Source organism: Lathyrus oleraceus, chromosome 5, assembly GCF_024323335.1.
Source record: "Lathyrus oleraceus cultivar Zhongwan6 chromosome 5, CAAS_Psat_ZW6_1.0, whole genome shotgun sequence".
In the NCBI taxonomy this organism is placed as follows: Eukaryota; Viridiplantae; Streptophyta; class Magnoliopsida; order Fabales; family Fabaceae; genus Lathyrus; species Lathyrus oleraceus.
Window position 1 is genome coordinate 645,730,291 of NC_066583.1, and position 20,715 is coordinate 645,751,005.

The following is a 20,715-nucleotide window of genomic DNA, read 5'->3' on the forward strand; positions in this document are numbered from 1 at the left end:
ATCGAGAAGTTTTATTTGTTTTAAAAATTGGTTTGAATTGATGGCATGGGAATTAATATCTTTTTGTATTTTTTAAGTCTTTACCATTTTTAGGTTCATTTTAAGATGAGATGAAGAATGTACAATGATATAGCATAAACCAAAGTAAAGTAAATATACAGAAAAATAAATGTTAGAAGCGGAATTTAAAAGAGTTAGATGTTAATTGCGGAAATTAAAAGTTAGAGTTAATCGTTAAATGTTAGGTGTTAATTGAAATCAACATGAAATAACAAGAGAATTGCAATAAAATATTAAATCTAAAACAAATAACTAAAGTTTAAACAATTAACAAAAGTATCATTAAATTAAAACTCAAAACAATATTAAACATCCAAAAATCTCAATTCTAAACTATTATCCAAAATATTAATTCTAAAATATTAACAAAGATTAAATTCTAAAATCATTCTAAATTAAATTAAAATTCTAAAACAATTCTAAATCACATTAGAATTCTAATTAATCTACAATCATTTCTAAAAAAAAAATCTAATTAAATTCTAAAATATTTCTAATTAACATTCTAAAACAATCAGCATGGGCCTAAAAGGGACAACCCAATCGTATGGGGGGTATGGATAGTGAAGTGGAGTGTATGGTCCAAATAATGAATGAATAAGGGAGATTGGGCCTAGGGCCCAAGCTATCCCTTAAGCCACATCAACGGGAATAGAGATCCCAAATCGACGTCCTTGTGAAACGAAACCACCTCTTGATTCCCCATCCCCGACCAGATTCCTAATTCCTACATAAACAGAAAAATCGAACCAGTTTTCTATGCAACCGTAATGAAATCAGAGCGAAAATGATGAAGATGTGCTTACTTACGGATACGCTGCTCCACCGGAATCGATGGACGAGAAGTACCAAATTTTAAATCGGAGGCTTCGAATTTGATAATGAGAGGATTCACGCTTGCGTCGTCCGCTCCTCTTCTTTACCTTTGGTAATGTACGGTTGCTCTGGATCTCGATGTGTTGCTTTGCTGTTGTGCTTTGCTATTAAGTTTTTAGGGTTTTTTTAGAAATTTTGCTCTGTGTGTTTGTGTTCTTGTTTAGGGTTTTGAGAAATAATCTCTTACTGTGTATCCTCCTGTTAACTTCTCATGAATGCGTTTATGAAGAAAAAATTAAGTCTTAAGAACTCCCTTTTTTCGATTTTCCCATCCCAGATTATGTGGGATTTTATCTCTGTTAATTTGTTCTTATTTTAGACCGATGTTAAAATGCTTTTTGGATACTCATGTTAGTCTTCTGGGTAAAGCTTCAAACTGAGTGATTTATTTAGTTGCTTTTCAGTTCTCTAAGTGCTTTTGAAAAGTGCTTTTTAAATAAGCTGTTTTTTCTTCTCTGCAGGTTACAACTCTGAAATGACTTGATGGAGTGGAAGGTGGCTGGTCCAAGCTTCAAGACAACATGTTTTCGTGCCTAAGTCCAAAGGGATTTCATCCTGATTACTTGATTTTGGTCTTTAGGATTTGTTTCCATATGTAGCAATTTTTCACTGTAATTACTTAGGGTTTTTTTTAGACAAATGTGTGCTTGGATTATTTGTAACTTATTGAATTAAATTTAACTATGTAATTACCCTTTAAGCTTTCAAAACTTAACTCAATATTGATTTATGCTAATCAATTAGAGTATTTTGAATTTTGTCATCTTATTTCAATTGACAACCTACTTGGGCCACCATGAACATCCAACCAAAAATGTTTCTAGCATGTTATCATTTAATCAAAATCTAACTATGATCAGAAATTTAACATGAGGCGTGCCAATGCAATTTCAACTTTTAAAAACAATACACTTTTAACTTAAGTACAGAGAAACCAAATATAGTGATTTAATTTAAAAAACATCACAATTCTAACTTAAGTACAAAGAAATCAACTATAGTGATTTAATTTAAAAACAACACAATTCTAACTTAAACACAAAAATCTAAATATGGTACTTTTAATTTAAAAACAACACATATTCTAATTTCAACACATAAATCTAAATATGGTACTTTTAATTTAAAAACAACACATATTCTAATTTCAACACATAAATCTAAAATATGATACTTTTAATTTAAAAACAACACATATTCTAATTTCAACACATAAATCTAAAATATGGTACTTTAATTTAAAAACAAACACATACATGCCTCAAAAAATGCAAATTTAATTTGGGAACCTATGAAGAACTTAGAACTTGGCATAAATATTTGGGATGTGTAAATGGACTAGTAAATAGTGATCATAGAAATAATAACATGGCTCTTAATACTTACTAATAAAAAATAGGTTTTGGATTAGTAATGTAAAAAGATTTAAACCACATTTTAGATTATGAACACACTTATGTAAATGGGCCTTTGAAACAAAGAGATCTCATGGGTAAACCACAAATGGCCGGACAAAATTGGGGTATGACACTCAAGCTACTCTGTATGGGAAGGCCATGAGTGAGGATGCCTTTGAGGCCATATTTGTACTTCTCATCTATGGGCTAGTGTTATTCCCCAACATCGACAATTTGTAGATGTGAACGCCATTAGGATTTTCTCTACTCTTAATCTCGTTCCTATTCTGTTGGATGACACTTATTTCTCTTTGCATATGAGGAATGCAAAGGGTGGTGGTACCATTTGTGCTGTTTGCCTCTGTTGTACAAGTGGTTTATTTCGCACTTGCCACAGACGCTCGCCTTCAAGGAGAACAAAGGATGTCTACGGTGGTCCACGAGACTTATGTCTCTCACTAATGATGATATCTTTTGGTACAACCGTGTGTATGATGGTGTGCAGATTATTGACTCGTGTGGTGAATTCTCCAATGTGCCTCTTCTTGGTACATGTGGTGGAATTAACTACAATCCTATTTTGGCACATCGTCAGCTTGGGTTCCCCTTAAAGGTTAACCTAATAACATTTTGTTAGAAGGTGTGTTCTTTCAAGAGGGTAAAGATCCCCAAAACTTGAAGGGCAAGATGGTCCGCGCTTGGCGCAAGATTCATAGGAAGGGAAGGAAATAGCTTGGTCCGAAGAATTGTATTGCTTTGGAACCCTATACCTCGTGGGTGAGGAGGAGAGCTTCTGAGTACCGCATGCCCTATGACTACCCGAGACCTACACCTATGGTTATGGATGGGCCTTCAACCCTCCCTAACCAAGGAGTAGAGGAGTTGAGAGATGAAGACCGTTCGCGTGCTTAGGTTCGTGAGCGAGAGGAGCTACTTCAGCAGCTTAGAGATAAGGATGCGTTGATAGAGTTTCTGGAGCATCAGGTTATCGACGAGCCTGATGATGTGGTTACTTCTCTTCTTCCTCAGTCTTTCAGGTTTTGGAAGAGGAAGTATGACCGACTCGCCAGGGAGAAGGCAGATATGGAGGCAGCCTACGAGAGAGAGGTGAAGAGGCTTTGTGCAGCTTATCTTCCGGTCTCGAGAGCTTTGGACGATTGTTTCTAGGGTTCCATAGGATGTACATTTTCCTTCTCTCTTGTATTGTATTTGGTTACCAAGACTGTACTTCTTTGGTGTAAATTTTTTCCAGATATTATTGATATGATTATTCCATATATGTCTAAATGATTAATATTTTCAAATATTTACAAATAGAACTCTAAAAGTTCCTCTGATTAAAAAATAATAAATCATATGCACAAGCATTGCATGCATCATGTGCATAAACAGGTTTTGTTCAGGGCTTCTTGTTCAGTGGTCTAACTTTGTATTCTTCATTTATTTTAAAGACAAGCCGATGCACCGGTACTATACCAGAGCCAACTCATCAAAGCTAATGGATCACCTCGAGCAAGAGAACAAAGAACTCAAGGAGGAAATGGCAAGATTGATTGCCCTGATGGAGTCATTCTTGGCCGCCCAAAGAAAATATTCTCCAACGCCTTCAACTCCTCCCCAGAGGACGGTCATCTCAGAGGTTGCTTCCTCTACCGTGCCTGCTGCCAGTGCTCACTTCGCTCCGTCCGCTATGCCAGCCGAGTTTCCTTGGGGGATGCCCGCTAACTTTGTTCCAGAGGGTCTCGCCCCTACATTTGCTTCGCTGCCGACATCTAGCCCGGTCCTTGCTGTGCCACCTCCATTCGTGCATACTTTGCCGAGAGTTGATGACACCATTTATCACTCTGAGCCATCTGAGGGCCCAAATGTGTATGAGAAAATGGAAGCTATGTGAGCCACCTGGTGCTGGTTACCAGCGGGACGCACGATCTTCCTCTTCACAGAGGGTCTTCCTGATTTGACATGGGAGGACACGACATGTGCCTCACCATCTTTCTTCTTTGCAAACGCCCCATAACGTTTGGCAGAAGAGCCTTCTTCTCTAGTCAGATGCCCTTCCCTGACTACTTCTTCCAGACGCATCCCCATATTCACCATCTCGGTGAAGTTAGAAGGAGCATTGGCAATCATCCACTCATAATAGAATGAGCTCAAGGTCTTCAAAAAGATCTTGGTCATCTCTTTCTCTTCTAGCGGAGGCACAATTTGTGCAGCCAATTCTCGCCACCTCTGGGCGTACTCCTTAAAAGTTTCCTTATCCTTCTGGGACATGGCTCTCAGCTGGTCCCTATCGAGAGCCATATCAACGTTGTATTTGTACTTCTTGACGAAGGCTTCGCCAAGGTCGTTGAAGGAGAGGATGTTCGCGCTGTCCAAACCCATGTACCACCTCAGGGCGGCATCGGACAGGCTGTCATGGAAATAGTGGAAGGAGTTGATCATTGTCGGTCTGAGTCGACATTTTACGTGCATACATAACCAAATGGATGAGCGGGCAAGTGTTTCCTTTGTACTTTTCAAAGTCAGGCACTTTGAATTTGACAGGAATCTTGACATTGGGAACAAGGCAAAGCTCAGCAGCAGATTTGCTAAAGAGGTCCTTCCCTCTGAGAGTTTTGAGTTCCTTGCGAAGCTCAAGGAATTGATCGTTCATAGCATCCATCTTCTCATACATGTCTGGGCCCTCAGATGGCTCAGAGTGATAAATGGTGTCATATACTCTCGGCAAAGTATGCACGACTGGAGGTGGCACAGCAAGGACCAGGCTAGATGCCGGCAAAGAAGCAAACGTTGGGGTGAGACCCTCAGGAACAAAGTTCGCGGGCATCCCCCAGGGAAACCCTGCTGGCATAGCAGTAGGCGCAAAATGGGCACTGGCAGCAGGCATTGTTGAAGAGGCAAACGTAGAGATGATTGTCCTCTGGGGAGGAGTTGAAGGCGTTGGAGACGACTGGCTTTGGGCGGCCAAGAAAGACTCCATCAGGGCAGTCAATCTTGCCACTTCCTCCTTCAATTCTCTATTCTCTTGTTCTAGGTGATCCATTAGCTTTGATGAGTTGGCTCTGGTGTAGTACCGATGCGTCAGCTTATCTTCAAAATAAATGAAGAACACGAAGTTAGACCACTGAACAAGAAGCCCCGGAACAAAACCTGCTTATGCACATGATTCATGCAATGCTTTGCATATGATTTTATTTTTAATCAGAGGAACTTTAGAGTCCTATTTGCAAATATTTGGAAATATTAATCATTTAGACATATATGGAAATATCATATCAATAATATCTGGAATTTTTTTAAACCAAAGAAGTATAGTCTTGGTAGCCAAATACAATACAAGAGAGAAGGAAAATGAACATCCTATGGAACCCTAGAAACAATCGTCCAAAGCTCTCGAGACCGGAAGATAAGTTGCACGAAGCCTCTTCACCTCTCTCTCATAGGCTGCTTCCATATTTGGCTTCTCTTTGACGAGTCGATCGTACTTCCTCTTCCAAAACCTGGAAGACTGAGGAAGAAGAGAAGTCACCACATCATCAGGCTCATCGATAACCTGATGCTCAAGAAACTCTATCAACGCATCTTTATCTCTAAGCTGCTGAAGTAGCTCCTCTCGCTCACGGATCCAGGCACGCGAGCGGTCTTCGTCTCTCAACTCCTCTACTCCTTGGTCAGGGAGGGTTGAAGGCCTAGCCACAACCATAGGTGTAGGTCTTGGATAATCATAAGGCATAAGGTACTCAGAAGCTCTCCTCCTAACCCATGAGGTATAGGGTTCTAAAGCAATACAATTCTTCGGACCGAGCTCTTTCCTTCCCTTCCTATGGATCTTGTGCCAAGCGCGAACCATCCTGCCCTTCAAGTTCTGGGGATCTTTACCCTCTTGAAAGAACACACATTCTAACAAAATTTTATTAGGTTTATCCTTTAAGGGGAACCCAAGCTGATGACGTGCTAAAATGGGATTGTAGTTAATCCCACCACATGTACCAAGAAGAGGCACATTGGAGAATTCACCACAAGAATCAATAATCTGCACACCATCATATACACGGTTGTACCAAAAGATATCATCATTAGTGAGAGACATAAGTCTCGTGGACCACCACAGACATCCTTTGTTCTCCTTGAAGGTGACCGTCTGTGGTAAGTGCGAAATAAACCACTTGTACAACAGAGGCAAACAACACACAATGGTACCACCACCCTTTGCATTCCTCATATGCAAAGAGAAATAAGTGTCACCCAACAGAGTCGGAACGGGATTAAGAGTAGATAAAATCCTAATAGCGTTCACATCCACTAATTTGTCGATGTTGGGAAATAACACTAGCCCATAGATGAGAAGTACAAATATGGCCTCAAAGGCGTCCTCACTCATGGCCTTCCCATACATAGTAGCTTGAGCAATGAGGAAATCAGATGGGAGACCTTGAATTCCACCTTTGGTAGTCATATGAGCACCAACAATAGATTCATCTATATGCAACAGATCAACAATCTCTTGAGAAGTAGGAACTCTCTCCAGGCCACTGAACGACAACTAATCTAGAATAGGTATACCCACAAGATAGGCATACTCCTCAAGCGTAGGCAAAATCTGAAAATCCGGATATGTGAAGCAACGGTACAAGGGATCATAGAACTGCACCAATACACTCATCAGACCTTCATCCACCTGAGTAGCCAGAATAAACAGAAGCATCCCATGACGAGCCTTGAACTCCAAGGGATATAATACATAGGATGTCAAACTCCTTAACTCTTTCAAGTCGGGTTGTCTGAAACTGTACTTCTTCGTATTCCTTCTTTGTCTATCCATGTCTGAAAATTTGCAAATAAACCTCTTAGTTTCCTTGAAAATTTTCTCATTGTTGATGATATGGATGCAAATGGATGCATGAATGCATGGATGCAACAATCACACTCAAGGATCAAGCAAAGCACACAACACAAAGGTCATGGGATGGATCAGGTCATCCTTAATATCAATCATCCATTTCGGTGGATTATGGTTTACACCTTATCAACACCTAAGTTCCAATGATATTAAGGATATACAAGAACGGATCAACCATGAATCAAGGGTTTGTTGCAAGTCACGAGCATGAAGTCTCGGTTAAGAACCACCCAAAGGGAGTGTACTATGGTTAAACCTGACAATCATGTTCTACAAGAGGTTCCCATAGTCATCATCCCATCTTTCGGATATTATCGGATAAACGACTACTCATATTCCAAAAATATTCTCAAGAGAGACTCTTATGAGTGTAGTATCGCGTAACAATCGTATCAAATCTTACATTTGAACGACCTTCACACTACGTCCTAAAAATAGGCAAGATGGGCTATGTAATCTAAGGTCCCTGGCTTCTAAAGTCTATATTGGAAAGAGTAATGCCTAACCACGACTACTCGTGTGACATTTTTGATCCCAACATGACCCCCACCAAGTGAATGGGCTTGCAAGTCAACTTGCTAACGAATAACTCCACACAAGTTGTCAAGACTATACCATTCCCCTATCACAAGTGCACTCGAGTTCGGGTATAGAACTCATCTCACAAAGATCACCAAGCATACAAGCAATTAATATATCAAGCAATTCATACATTACATACAATACAGTAATCCCAAATTTTCACAAAAATATGTCACAAAATAATATACACAATACAATACAACAAATGTGAAAAGTAGGCAAAACCCACTAGGCAAATAATCCCCAACAGGGTCGCCACTTTTCTCTAGCGGGGTATTCGTTACCTTTAGATTTATTAAGTAAATCATACAAATCGAGTCGCCATCGCACTTCTATTTATCCAAAGGAAAGGTTAGAAAGCGAACAAAAACCGAGAAGTTTTATCAAGTCAAAAACTAATAAAAATGTCAGAGATCTGGGTAAGGGGTTGGTTATGCAATGGGAAGGTTTTAAGCACCCAAAACATCCTAGGTACTCCTAGGGAGCCCTTTTCACAGTTGTTGTAAGGTAGGTTGGTATTTGTGAAAATTATTTGTGCAAACATGATTGGGGGGATGAGAGAAGAATGTACAACTTATTTACAATTTTGTGTTTGAATGGATAAACCCATTGCCTACGTACCATCTTAAAAAGGTAGGATCAAAACCTCGTAGTTCGGGGTAAAAATCTCAAAAAAACAAGTTGGTGAATTGATTGGTCAAAAGCCTTAAGGTCTTTTGTTATCAAAGGGAGAAAACTCAACCTAAAACCACAAATCCACCATGTGAGGAGAGCTTCAACATGCTAGTGAGGGGTTAACCCTATAATAAGCATGGAAGTCTTATGGTCCATCACTAAGAATATAGGTGAGTATTATATCAACCTCAAGGATAACTCAAACCTAATAGCTAATGCTTATGAAAAGCTTTGGCAAGGAGTGGCCATTGAAACCACAAAAAAACAATTCAGTGAGTTGTATTTACCACATGAAAAGTATTTACAAAAAGGTCAAAGTTGACTTAGAATTCAATTCAAATAAGTGTTATGAAAAGAAGTTTGGAAAATCAAAAGAATAATGCTTAGGTTTCTAATTTTGAAAACAAATGTTAATGTTTGCACAAAAGTTTTGGCTTGGGTTAGAGTGGAGGGAAGAAGAAGAATGGCTAAGTCCTAAACATACAAAGATGAAGGAAGAAAAATAAAACCACAATGGAGTTCCCTTCTTGAGATCATAGTGATGATCCAAGTTGATCTCTTTCCTTTGGAATAACAAGCAAATAGCAAATAGCTCAAGCAATCAATCAAACAATCAAGCTCCTAGGAATCTTTCAATGTCTTTTGTATCTCTCACTTTGGATGCTCATGACAATGGTTCTTCTACTTGGCAAGTTTGGGATCCCTAGCATACAAGAACACACAAATCAAAAAGTTCCACAATGCAATAGAAATAATGGACAAGAGTGAGTTTAGAATTTGGTCCTTTTGATTCCTCTTCAACATTAAGCATTCTAAAGGCATGAGACCTAGTTGCTCTTTGACATTTTATAGCATTCTAAAGGCATGATGCCTAGTTGCTCTTTGAGTCCATTTTTGCATATGGAATGTCCTAAAATCTAAGTCCTTTTGTTCATTTGCATTTGGTTCACACAAACAAAAACAACACAATCACAATAGTATATACACAATAATGTGCTCAAGTGAGCAAAAGGCAAATTGCATTAACATAAACATGAGCTCAAGTGAGCAAAAGGAAAAAGCAAATGAAATAATGTACAAGAATATTAAATTGCATAAAAGTAAATTGCAAGAATTAAATGACTTGAATTAAAAGTTAATGGTTAATAGTTAGTGTTAGTGTGCCATAAGGCAATTTAGCGCTATGTTAAGCAATCGTAAATGGACTAATGTAGTAGTCACACCTATCTGAGGCCGGTCAATAAAAATATAGGCAACACACACAAGTTAGAGACCATGACTAGTAAGCCAAGTTCCTACAACTTGCCATGCCAAAAGAAAAGAAGAATGATCTTGTATTGATTTAGGTTTTTTGCTTGACCAAGAAGCAACCTATCCTTAATGCAAAGCCATTCACTTGATATTTGATCAAGAAGAATTAGATTTGAATCAAGAAAGGTTAAGCCTCCCATATGTCAAGGCTAACCACCAATCTTTAACTCATTGATCAAAAAGAAAAAGAAGAAGAAGGAGAATAAGAATGTACATGAATTAAAATTCGAATGAAATAAGCAAAGTACATTGACCAAAGATGAATGGGATCAAGGTCAATCAATAGTAAAGAGAAGCAAAATGAAACTTAGAAGTCAAGAAACGAATACAATATTTTTGGTATTTTTTGAAAATTAAAATAATACTTGAATTAAAATAAACAATTAAAGGTCAAACTTCAAATCCATTTCAAATCAACTTGGAAAAGTCCAAATGGATCATCCTAAGTTCAACAAAGTCAAACAAGGTTTGACAAAAAATTTCAGCATTTTTGGAAACCAGCAACTATTTTTAAACAATTAAAAATGAATAAAAAATAACCTAATTGAACTAAAATCTCAAATAAATCTCAAATCAATTAATAAATTGATGAGAATATTTTTCATAGATTCTTCATCATTCAAAGAGGTTAAGAAAATATTTTTGTATTTTTTGAATATTGGAAATTATTTAAAATGAATTAAAAATAACCAGAAAAGAGAAAATTCACAAAAAAATCAAATGACAAATTAAAAAATATTAAAAATCATTTTCAAAAACTAGAATTAAAAAGGGAAATAATCCAATTAGTCCCATATTTTTTGGAATTAAAATGAAAGAGTTATGAATTTTTGAAATAAAATGAAATAAAGAAAATAAAATGAATAAATCAGAAATACAAAAAATTCAGGCGCGTAACCTCATTAAATGAGGTGGCACATCCAAGGGAGGAGAGATGCGCGCGCACGAAATGCTTTAGTCAACTGAGAAACATAAACAATTAAAAAAGGTCATAACATTGGAAGGTTGTGATTAGATCTGGAGATGTGATCAAACAGTCCATAATCAATCTGGCAAAGGGACGGTGGTGTACACCACCGTCTTCTCCGACGAACATGCCATTTCCGATGGAAGTTGCAGGTCATAAAATCTTAATGAAAACGAGCGATCCTCATATCATTGGAAAGCCGGGGTGATGTACATCACCCCTGTGCCATTGGTTTCTCCTCTAGACTCTCATAGAAAGAGAAATTAGAGAGAGAAAATCATGGAGTTCAAACTGAACTTGATGGATTCACAAAATTAAATACACTATTCAATTGCCTCTTATGAGAGGACTTCAGAGGAGCCAACAAACACAAGAAATGATCAAGAATCAGTGAGTTTCGAATTGAAAAAGTTTGGATAGCAACCTTTGAAATGCAGATCTATGAAGCACGATCTCTCCCGATTCTTGATAGTAGCTTTTTCTTGAGATGGAAATAGGGCTAGGCTAAGGAATTAGAGTCTAATAATCAACCAAGGAAGTTAAAAATTGGATCTGAAAAAATGAAGTGAAATGAAAAAATTCCTTTTGAGTGAGGTGAGGATTGAGTTCTGCAGCATATAAGGCGCCTTAAGGTTGATCATGAATGAAGCTGATCATGCTTATTTATACTGAAAGCTGATGCAAGGCATGGAAAATTCATGTGCATGTGTGATGAGTGCCTCCATGCATGGGCCTGTACAGGCGCATGGGAGGCCCAAATGCAATTGATTTGGCATGCTAAAGTGTAATTGAGCTGAAATGGACGTGTACATGTAATTGAATTGGAGTGTGCATGAAGTTTCACCAATGTTTCCATAATTGCACCCAAACTTTCTCCTCTTCGAAAATGCATCTTATCAAAATGAAACATGGCCTTGTTTGGGTAATGGTTGGAAAGGTCTTGACACGAGGAACAATTGTTATGTTGAACAAAAATCCATTTGGAATTGGGAAATTAATAAAAACTGGTCATAAAGTCCAATGTACAAAACATGCATATGTGAATTTTGCCAAAATGGACCAACTTCAAGCCCTTCTGTTTCAATGATTAAAGCCTCAAATGACAAAACCTTCAACATCAAAGTTATATATCTTTTCAAGGAAATCAATTTGGACTTAAATTTTGCATCATTTGGATTTTTTATGAGAAAGTTATGGGCACTTGAAGTTGGACTTTTTTACATTTCAATGGCTTTGGTCCAAAGTGACCTATAATGTTTTGTATTATCAAATGTACTTCTTTTAGGATTATGAAAATTTGTTCAACATAAAAAATGAATTAGACATCTCAAAATTTCCAATGCATTTGATACCACCTCAAAATCATGAAAAATGAGTGAGTTAGGCCCTTGGGAAGTTGACCCAAAATTAGGGTTTCAGTCAAAATGACCTATAATGTTTTGAAATGGATGATGCCCTTACAAGATTCAAATCATTTTTTTATGAACATGAAATTTGTTCATATGGTTCTTAAGAACATGTTTTCTCTTGGGGTCATCTCCATTTGACAAACACATCAAAAGTTAGGTCTCAATGGATTTCAAAATAGCCAGATGAATTGACTGATCAACTTTTCAAGTCCAAACTTTAAATCTTGATGAAATGATGATTGAGGACACTCAAATAAGCTCAAATATGCATGAAATTATGAATGAAATAACTTCCCTTGATTATATTTGATCATGGGTTGAGGTTGCTTCATGAGCAAGGCATATTCAATGCACAGATGAATTAGGGTTTCCTTGGGAAACAAGCCTCAAGCCCTTTGGTTTTATTTGATAAAATTGATAAATTGAGATGCTTGGGAGGCATATATGATGATTGAGAGCTTTGTGAACCATTGTCATGCTTGCTTTCACCTTCACCTGGCCATTCTTTGAGCATAGGGGCCTCCTAGGAGCCTTGGATCTTATGATTGCTCAAGCTACAAAACAAAAGATGTTAGTGACATATTTTTATGCTTTTGGTTAGTAAACAAAATAGGAAAAGCAATAATATATAATTCAAGCATGCTTGGTGGTCTCAGACCAACTCACACAAGTCCCACCTTAGGGTTAGGAGCTAAGATGCTATGATCCTTGAGGCAAATGCAATGTGCAACAATATGATGCCATGGGGGATCTTAGGGTCAAAATTAGGGTCTTACAGATGCCCTTATTTAAGGTCATTCTAGCCGGAGATATGAAGTTTAAAATCTTCGTCTCGACGAGGTAGAATGAGCTTAAATAATAACAAAGAGACAAATTTTGGTCCCTAAGAGACCTTATGATGCAAATGTATATATGCAAAATTTAATACTCTGTGGGGATATATGTCCACAAAGGAAAAAAGAAATCAGGAGAAACTGAAAATCCATAGGAGTGATACACTCACTAGGGAGACAGAGACCCTGGGGGGAATAAAGGGAATAAAATGCGTGAGCAGGTCACGACTTGAAATTTGTCGGAGACACGAAGGGATTCCATGAAAATAAATCCATGGAAAGACTCGAGTTGACGCAAAAATGCATGTATTAGGGAATATGCCAATACAACAAATTATCCACAACGGATACTTCGGATAAAAATCTGGACTAGGATGGGGAAAAACCCACCAAGGGACTCAGGCTGGGAAAGTCCTCAAAGGACTCAGCTGAGGGAGAAATGAATGAGGTATTACCCATTACTGGGTAATAAGCTCAAAGAGATGTGTGATCAAAGCACCGATATAAGGGTGAGAGAACAACACACTCAGGGAGAAAGAATATATAAGATCGGTATAAGGGTGAGAGATATCAATCATCCAAAACATATGAGGAAGACCTAAAAATGTATATTTCAACTCAGGAAAATCTGACTCCATAGGGGACAAAGAGTCATAATAGGGAGCAAAAAGGAATGAACACCAGGGATACCGGTTACTGGGCATATAATAGGTGACCAATAATGGCGTGAATTGGGGAATATTTCCAAGACACTCATCATCTGAAAGGAGGGCTAAAAAAGCAAACTCGATTACAGGACGGGCATTTGATTCCATAAGGAAATACGAATCTTACTCGACTGGGGAAGAAAAAGACTTCGACTGAAGAGCGCATGAGATATATTATCTATTACCGTCAGAACGTAGATAACATACTCGCATGGAAGATTATCCACAACCGGTTACTGGGTTAATAAAGGATAAATCGACCAAAAAGAAAGGACATTGAGATACCGACTACTGGGTATAAAATGATGACCAATCAAGGGGAGAAACGATCATTACCAAACAAGGGTAAATGAAAGATGACTCGCTGGGGATATATTGACAAAAGCAATGATCCGGGAGATATATCACCAGTTACTGGGTGGTATACTCAAGAGGTGAAGGAATATCAATACCGAATATTAGATAAAGATAACCAACAAAGAGGGGATTACATCTACCGACTACTGGGTAGAAAACCACAAAAGAGAGTAACCGTCATCGGTTAGGATGAACAAAATCAAGGTTAACTCTGCAAGGGGATAAAATGGGGTTTACAACTACCGATTACTGGGTAGAAAACCACAGAAATAGGACTTACAACTACCGGTTACTGGGTAGAAGGCCGCAAAACTCCGCCGGAGAATAGATGGATAATTACTGGGTACTGAGCAATCATTCATCTAAACTACGGGGAAGTGCAAAAGGGAAATAACAAGAAGAGTCGATCTAGGAACGAACTAGAGCGACACAATGAACGAGACTCAAACCAGTGAGGACATAACTCAGGGGAATAATTCCATCCCAATACATATTTTGGGAGGAAACAGAAATAATAATCATCCCCGAGGACCTAACTCAATGGGGAATATGGAAGAAAGGGTAAACACTTTCTGCCTATGGGACTGACTCTATATGGAGAGATTAAACACCAACATCTGCTTGGGGAAACATATATCACCAAATAGCAGGAGACAACAAACAAAGATATATGGCAAAGAATGAAACATGAATCTCTGAATGTTATAATTATGCATGTGTATGCATGGTTTATGTATGATTAATGCTGACAAACAAACATATCTAACACAAACAAGTCCAGGAATCAATGGACAAACATCTGGTACTACATCTCAAAAGAGAAAGCCATGCCCACTAGGGAAACTCCCAATCTGAGGATTAAACCGAGTCACTGCTGGGAACAAAAGCTTATTGCTAGGGAACAAACAGGATCGTCGGGGATCAGAGATTGCTATTGGGGATAAGTAAGGGATCACACACACCAAAGTTGGGGATCTTCCAACAGAGTGCAGAGATAAGGATAAGATCAGTAAGAGAAGAAATCTACTGGGGATCTTATCAGGAAGTGATGTAGAATTCTGTGGGGGACCAACACTAAACAGAAGCACATTCACCAATATTCACTTCTAATCACGGAAGGAAATATCTCCGCTAAGTAGAAGGAGAACCAGTCACTCCGCTGGGGAAGGAATCAACACATCTTCCTCAGAAGTTCCAACGCCAAACTGAAATCAGGCAAAGTCTTAGCTGGGAAGCTAAACACGGATAAGATCCGTCGTAGAAGCAACTATAATAGGGAAATTATCAAGGAGAGAAATGAAACTCTGTGGGGAATAACCACCAAACAAAAGTTCCAAAACCAACATATTTCCTCGTACTGCTGGAGAAATCATCTTTGCCGAGGAGAAGAGATACACCATTCCGCTGGGGATAGAAAATAAACATTTTCATCACCCACTCTGCTCAGGAGGAAAACTATATGAGGAGGAGGAATCAACAAACAGGCTCTGATCAGACAACTCCATTGGGGAAACACTGCTGAGGATTGAACCGGGGATAACCTGTAGGCAATCAACTGGAGACAACCTGCTGGTGACCGTACTGGGGAGTTTAATGGGATCAACCCCGCTGAGGATGATCAAAATGAAAATCTGCTGGAGATCAATGTAGGCGGATCCGCAGGGGATAAGCTAGAAACCAACTATTCACGAGAGGAGTTTCTACTCACTCTGCGGAAGAATTCCAATCTGAAGGAGGGAAAACCAACATCCTCGAAAAGATAGCATACCCATTTATCAATTTATAAGAGATTTTAGGTCAATCCACATAAGGGATGACAACCATATAATTGATAAGACAGATGTTAGATCCAGCCTCACTGGGGAGTAAGAAGATTAAGACCAAACTCCAAACACTTTCAGGGGAACTGGTGGAGTTAGAGATATACTTCTCCAAAAAAAAATAGGACCAAAGCTCCAGATTCTCTGGGGAATTTGGTGATGCTTAAACTTCTTCTGTGCTCGCGGATGAGACAACCTGAAAAATAATGAAGAGGATACAAGTATGCTAGGAATATGAACAAATGTCTTACCCTTTTGAGAGAGCACCGAAGCTATCTCAATCATCCTTTCAGTTTTAATGAAGATCATACTATCCTTGGGAGAGCATCGAAGATATCTCAATCATCCTTTCAGTTATTGTGAATGTTCACTTTGTTTAAAAACAGTTTATAAAAAAACCTTATTTATTTAAAACAATGATATTTATCAATTAAAACATGAAAATATTTGTTGAACAGAAACAAATAAGAGTGCAAAGAATTGGATAAAGGCTCAAATTTATTTGATGGAATGGTAGTCTGCAAATGGCAAGACTCCATGGATCTTTACAAATTTGAAATTGGTGATATATATTGGAAAAAGGCTACATTGAACATAATGACCATTTCTCCACCAACTCTGAATCCAACGTATTTGAAGCTTCAGTTGACGATGACTGAGCAAGAATCTCTAACAAATGACGGCTTGTAAAACAAAGTCTTGTCAGGATGCAGTTACTTGCCAAATCCCTAATTTTTGCCTAGATTTCCGCAGGGTGAGGTACTCAATCTAGCGGGATATATATATATATATATATATATATATATATATATATATATATATATATATATATATATATATATATATATATATATATATATATATATATATATATTCATTTTTTATGTCGCTAACTTTTGCCTGGATCGCCCTTTCGGGTTTTCAATCCACCGAGACGCTCATTTTTGCCTAAGCCGCCCTTTCAGGTTTTCAACTTAGCGAGCTATTCTTTTTTTATTTTAGGCGAAGTATTTCTTGACTGCATCTGAATTCACAGGACGAGTCAAATCCTCCCCATCCATAGTTGTAAGTATCAAAGCACCGCCTGAAAAGGCTCTCTTGACAACATATGGACCTTCATAGTTTGGAGTCCACTTGCCCCTGGAATCGGGCGCGAAAGACAAGACTTTCTTGAGCACAAGGTCACCTTCTCGGAACACACGAGGCTTGACCTTCTTATCAAAGGCTTTCTTCATCCTTTGCTGATATAAGTGACCATGGCACATGGCAGTCAATCTCTTCTCTTCAATTAAGTTCAACTGGTTATAACGACTCTGAACCCATTCAGCTTCAGTCAACTTGGCTTCCATCAAGATTCTCATTGATGGGATCTCCACCTCTACTGGGAGTACGACCTCCATGCCATAAATAAGAGAGAAAGGGGTTGCCCCTGTTGAAGTGCGGACAGACGTACGATAGCCATGCAAAGCAAATGACAGTATCTCATGCCAATCTTTGTACGTAACAACCATCTTCTGGATAATCTTCTTGATGTTCTTATTAGCAGCTTCAACAACCCCATTCATCTTGGGTCTATAAGGAGAAGAATTATGATGTGTAATCTTGAACTCGCTACACAGCTCTTTCATCATCTTGTTGTTCAAGTTAGATCCATTATCAGTAATGATCTTATCTGGCACACCATAACGACATATGAGTTGATTCTTGATGAACTTCACAACCACCTGCCTGGTCACATTAGCATATGACGCTGCTTCAACCCACTTGGTGAAGTAATCAATTGCTACGAGAATAAATATGTGACCGTTGGACGCTTTTGGCTCTATCATGCCAATCATGTCAATTCCCCACATAGAGAAAGGCCGTGGTGATGAAATCACATTCAGAAGTGTCGGGGGAATATGAATCTTATCCGCATAAATCTGACACTTGTGGCATTTCTTCACATACTTGCAGCAGTCAGACTCCATTGTCAACCAATAGTAGCCTACTCTCAACATCTTCTTTTCCATGGCATGTCCATTGGAATGAGTACCAAATGAACCTTCATGGACTTCAGTCATCAACAGGTCTGATTCGTGTCTTTCCACGCATCTGAGCAGAACCATGTCAAAATTCCTCTTATAAAGCACATCGCAATTGAGGTAGAAACTGCCAGATAATCTCCTCAAAGTCTTATTATCTTTAATAGATGCCCCAGGCGGGTAAATCTGACTCTAGAGAAAGCACTTGATATCAAAATACCATGGCTTATCATCTTTCACTTCTTCTACTGCAAATACATGAGTTGGTCTATCCAAGTGCATCACAGTGATATTGGGGACTTTATTCCAGAATTTCACCGCGATCATCGAAGCAAGTGTAGCAAGTGCATCTGCCATCTGATTCTCATCTCGAGGAATATGATGGAAGTCAACCTCAGTAAAGAACGTTGAAATCCTCCTCGCATAATCTCTGTATGGGATGAGTCCAGGCTGATTCGTTTCCCATTCATCCTTAATCTGATTAACAACAAGGGCCGAATCACCATAAACATCAAGATGCTTGATCCTAAGATTAATACATTCTTCCAAACCCATAATACAGGCCTCATACTCCGCCATATTATTCATGCATTTGAAAGTTAGCCTTGCTGTAAAAGGAAAATGTGTGCCCTGAGGGATAATAATCACTGCCCCAATACCATTTCCATATTAATTTACAGCACCATCAAACACCATGCTCCATCGGAAACCAGGCTCTGGCCCTTCATCAAGCGTAGGCTCATCGCAATCTTTCATTTTCAAATACAGAATCTCCTCATTTGGGAAGTCATACTGAACTGACTGATAATCCTCAATTGGTTGATGTGCCAAGTGGTCAGCCAAGATACTACCTTTAATAGCTTTCTGAGCTCGATACTCAATATCATACTCAGACAACAGCATCTTCCAACGGGCAATCCTCTCAGTTAAAGCAGGCTTCTCAAATATATACTTGATTGGATCCATTTTGGATATCAACCAAGTCGTATAATTTAACATATATTGGCGTAAACGCTTAGCAGCCCAAGCCAAAGCACAACATGTTTTCTCAAGCATCGAGTATCGAGACTCACAATCAGTGAACTTCTTACTCAGTTAGTAGATGGCATATTCTTTCTTTCCTGATTCATCTTGCTGACCAATGACACAACCCATAGAGTCTTCAAGAACTGTCAGATACATAATCAAGGGTCTCCCTTCCACAGGCGGGGACAAAATCGGTGGCTCAGACAGATACTCTTTGATACTATCAAAGACTTTTTGGCAATCCTTGGTCCAATCATGACGCTGATCTTTCCGGAGGAGCTTGAATATTGGCGCACATGTGACAGTCATGTGGGATATAAATCTGGAGATATAATTCAAGCGGCCAAGAAAACCTCGGACTTGCTTTTCAGTTTTGGGCACAGGCATCTCTTGTATTGCTTTGACCTTGGCAGGGTCAACTTCAATACCTCTCTCGCTGACAATAAAGCCCAATAACTTTCCAGAACGGACTCCAAATGTACACTTGTTAGGATTCAGACGAAGCTTATACTTCCTCAAACGTTGAAAAAACTTCAACAAGTGCTCAACATGTTCAACTTCCGTTCTTGACTTTGCAATCATATCATCAACATATACCTTGATCTCCTTGTGCATCATATCATGAAACAAGGTAGTCATAGCGCGTTGATACGTGGCTCCGGCGTTCTTCAAACCGAAGGACATCACTCGATAACAGAATGTTCTCCAAGGTGTGATGAATGTTGTCTTCTCCATATCCTCGGGTGCCATTTTGATTTGATTATATCCGGAAAATCCGTCCATAAATGAGAAGACATTGAATTTAGTTGTATTATCTACCAACATATCAATATGTGGTAGAGGAAAATCATCTTTCGGACTAGCTTTATTCAAGTCTCTATAGTCCACACACATTCGGACTTTTCCATCTTTCTTAGGCACGGGCACAATATTGGCCACCCATTGAGGATATGTAGAATTCACCAGAAACCCCACATCAATTTTCTTCTGAACTTCTTCTTTAATCTTCACTGCCATGTGTCGCAACCTGAAAAATACAGTGCGCGAAAAAACAACCGGCGAAAGAAAAGGGCAGAAGAGTCGCCACCGTGCGTTATTCGTCCCAAAGGAGGGAAAGGAAACGCTCGAAGTAAACCTGAAAAAGGAAAGGACAAGACGGGGTCTCGCAACCAAATCTTGGGTTCGGGAGTCGGTTATGCGAAGGGAAGGTATTAGCACCCCTACGCATCCGTAATAATCTACGGGATCCACTTTTGTGGTTCTTGTCTAAAGGGTGTGAGTTTTTCTAATGTGTTTATTTACTAAAAAAGGTTAAGAGAAATGACTCGCGCGGATGTCGCATCCACTGCATACGTATCTCATTTGAATATGAGAATCAGAGTCTTCGTAGCTCGGCTGATCTATGGGTTGGGGGGATGTGTGCTCGCTAAGACATCACGTCTTATGCCTACGTACCTCATCTGGAATGAGAATCAGAGCAAGCCGTAGTTCGGCTAACTACGGGGTTATGAATTGGGTTTTGGATGAACAACGTTACTACGCAATCTACCGGATGCTCGACCTTTGAAGACTTACTCGCATGTAGTAGAAGGAGATAACGTGTTGCTTTGGGTTTTAGGGTTTGTTTGCGTTGTAGGAACGCGCATGCAAAAAGGAAGTCCTAGGCGAAGGAACAGTGCTACCTTAATTGACATGCAAACGGGAGACTATCCGAAGCCTCGTGTCCTATGGGGAAGCGATCACACCACACAAAACATGTATCTTAAAGTAA